Here is a 3,774-nt window from a genome sequence, read left to right on the forward strand (position 1 = left end):
CAGGTCCCTTCCGAACCTAGAAACTATGAAACTATGAAATCCTCTGCCCATCCCTAAAGTAGACGGGATGGTGAAGTTGCCCAGATAACAATAGGGAATCTCATTATTTTACTTACAAAGAGCCATATAGTTGTTTTACAGATGCATATAAACCAAGGTCCCTGCCCAGAAGAGCTTCCTAGAAGTCATTTAATGACAAGGCATAGAAAAACCTGAAGAAGATCAGATGAGGAGACATAGAGGGAATGTTACAAAAATAAAATCATCGTTTAACTGTATAGGGCAGTAACTAAAGAGAAGCTCCATGGGTTACACTATTTTTAATACAATTATTTTGTTAGAAAGATTAGAGCTCAGAGACCTAAAATAAATGTGTGCCTGCATCTGTCTGTCTTCATATGGCTGGTATTCCTGAACTGTCTCCTTCCACTTTCTGAAGAGCTCCTCCTGGAGTCTCAATGTGCATTTAGAGCAACAAGAGGTACAACTAAGATGGAGACTCAAAAGACTGAGAACTAATGGTTTAGCTGACCAGCATTTGTGTTGTATTGCATGTGCAATGTGTGCTACAGGTCCCCAGATCCACAGTGAATAGAGTCTGTTACAAACCCAGCTAGATAGTCAAGTGACATAGCTCATGCCTTCTGGAAGCCTCTGGTCCAGTCTTTGGGGTTTTGTCCAGAGGCAAGGATTTTTTTTGGAGTAATATCTTTTATTGGACTGGTTGGGATAGACTTATGTAGGATCCCTGAGGAAAAACTCTTAAATGCAGTGCATCTTTTCCCCTAATGGCAAATAATGTGCAAAATAATTTGCATGAAAGAGGAGAAATTGCATCCCTTAAGCTGATGAATATTAAATAATAGTTTTTGTTGCAGTGGTCAAAGCCAGACTTGAATAGACAAATTTATATTACCATGTGGAGACAATGCGGGTCATTGAGTAGCCAGGTATATAAAGATTTTGATCCTTGTGATGGAAAGAGCAAATGTCTATTTTAATTGTGTTGAAAAGACATTCTAGCCATATATAGCAAGGCATATTCTGACTCGGGTTCATTGATGTAAATCTGAATTCATTCTATGCGGTTCCTCTGGATTTGCAATAGCTCAACTAGGTAAAGAATCTTATTTGTTTTCTGCTCACTTAATGGTGAAAAACACAGTACAATTACCGCGGAGAACAGAAGGTAACCATATGTAGAGGGAAACAGACTAGACAAGAAATGCTTTTTTTAAAACTGCATCCAGGTGTTTTTGGAGAAGCTAAAAGGATGAAAATGGTGGATATGGCAATAAAGCACAGAGGGTAGGATTTTTGTGTCAAACGAGGTTAATGTTATCCACAAATGAGAATAAATTGGTTGTGAGGCTGTTATCATAATTTTGTGGCAATGAATAGTACCGTAACAGAATTCAAGAAGAATCCTGGGGAAGGTTTCAGTTTGATTAGGACTCTGTGAGCTTGGCTGATACAGCACCTCCTTTTACTAAGAAGGTTGACATGGGCCAACCACAATTCCATTTAGTATTTGTGTAATGCCATGGTAAAAATTATTTATTATTTCTGCAAATATTGCTGCTCTTTATAATATCCTGTAATACTTCTTACCTCTACCCTTATATCCAAAACTGGGGACACTACCTACTACTTGTAACTTTCTGAGACTATGGCATAAACTACATCAATGGCCCCTGAGGCTTCACAGCTCTTTTAATATAGACCTGAATGAATGTGATGGACAGGAGATTGAACTTTATCTCTATCAATCATGTGGAAAGAAAGCAAATTGGCTGCAAGCCCTTGAATCCAAAATGAAACACCTCTCAAATAATGTGTTGAAGGATCTCCCAGTTGTCCCTCTTTCACCTCTGAGTGATTTGTAGTGTGTGTGAGCATACACATGCATACCCTATAGTCAGAGTAAGGCCACAGTAATAAAGCTCTAACCACACATTTGTTCAAGTTACTTTTTTAAACTAACTTGATAGTGTATTATGTAGCATCCCTGAGAAACAGCATGTTCAGGTCACAAAGTGTAATTAAATGCAATTAACATAATTACACACAACCATGCTACTTATAATGGTCCAGATGCCAACATTGCGTGATACTTCCTGATGCTGCCACTTGTAGACAACCTTCTTTCCTCTCTCCTTCTAAGGCTGCTGTTGTTCCTAACAGCTGCAGTTGGAACAGGTGGATGGAAATGGAAGGGAAAAATGAATGACTGTTGTTCATACTTCCCTTACCTCCAAAAATTTTCAAATAAATGTTTACACATTAATAGGCCCCTAGAATAGGTGTTTTAGGCTGGAATAGGTGTTTTAGGTGATAAAAGCTGGACTGGGGCATAATGTACTAGACTGCAGTGTAAATTGGCCACAGCTCTTCCAGCTAAAATCTTATAAAGCACTGTAATGTATTTTTACAATAGTCTGTGCTGTATTTAAATATGTACTAAATGTGTTGACTTCTACTAATGAGTTTTATAATTACAAGAGCTAAGTATTCAAATAGGCTGTAACTTTGTAGATAATAAAACCTGAAAGGGTTGAATTGGCCATGATGTTCATACTTTGGCATCCAGTATTGTTTTCTTCTTCTGTCCCAGCTGTTGCCAAGTAATTTACAGTTCAAGAAAGGCTAATGGAGCTGTAAACAAAGCACAGATGCCTCTCTTATTTCCTTTATTGGGTTGAATTTTAGAAACAGCCCCATTGATTAGCTGCTCCTGCCATGGGTACGGACATCAGCAATTATGAAAATACCCCGAGTCTCCTGTCTTCCTATAGAACAGGTACAAAATAAACTGTCTCAATGCTGGCCATCCATGGAGGATCCAGATTAAGAAATGAGAACCTCACATTCGATTTAGTTTTAATGCCTATTTGGTACTTGACCTAGCTGCTGGGGCTGCCAAGAGGGTTGCTAACTGGTTATATTTGTAATGTGGGCATTTGTCTGCTGGGAAACAGACCTGGAAACTTAACACATTAAGCTTTTTGACAGGAATCAGCTGGTCACAATGCTCAATTACTGCTAATGGGCTTTTAAATCTAAACAGGTGTTTTGGGTAAATGGCTTGATAGCCTAAAGCCAATCCAGAAGTCATCTAGTCACCACATGCAAATAAAAGCTAAACATTCTGTGCCTAATTCTGAACTCATGCCAGATCAAATCAGAAATTGTAATTCCATTAAATGGAGCTATAATCATTTTATACCTGTTTAATGATGACCAGGCTCATTAACACAACTTGCCCTATGCTGCCTTATGGCTTTACAAAATAATAAGTTAAGCACAACTCAAGTTTCTGGAAGTACTTACCCAGGCACGCTCAACTCTGCCTACTGCCAGCTCTCAGAAGTAATGAAAATTGTCTGTAAGTGCTATAACTGCATTCAGCATGTGAAATGAAGCTGTATTGAATGGTGAAGTAATAAGCTGGGGCTGGTTGGCTATGACTGTGATACAAGGCAACCTAGGTGGGGCAGGCTCCTCTAAAGGATGCCTGTTCCTCCTTGCTTGACCCCGAGGGGTGTCTGTTTGTGCAATTGAAGGAGTGAGGTGCATGTGAAAGCTGCTGTAGGCCTCTCCAATAGGGCGTTGTGTAGACTGAATCAGTCGCAAGGTGAAAGGGTTTATGGTCATTGGGACTGTCAGCACTTACTGACAGTCCCAATGGTGCATGGCAGCAAGCATGATGTGACACGACTGTGCAGTAGTCTCAGCTACTGTGCAGTCAGCGTCACGAAAAACTGCTCGGTGATA

This window comes from Gavialis gangeticus, unplaced genomic scaffold (genome assembly GCF_001723915.1).
Source record: "Gavialis gangeticus isolate Ggan-Ray unplaced genomic scaffold, GavGan_comp1, whole genome shotgun sequence".
Classification (NCBI taxonomy): Eukaryota; Metazoa; Chordata; order Crocodylia; family Gavialidae; genus Gavialis; species Gavialis gangeticus.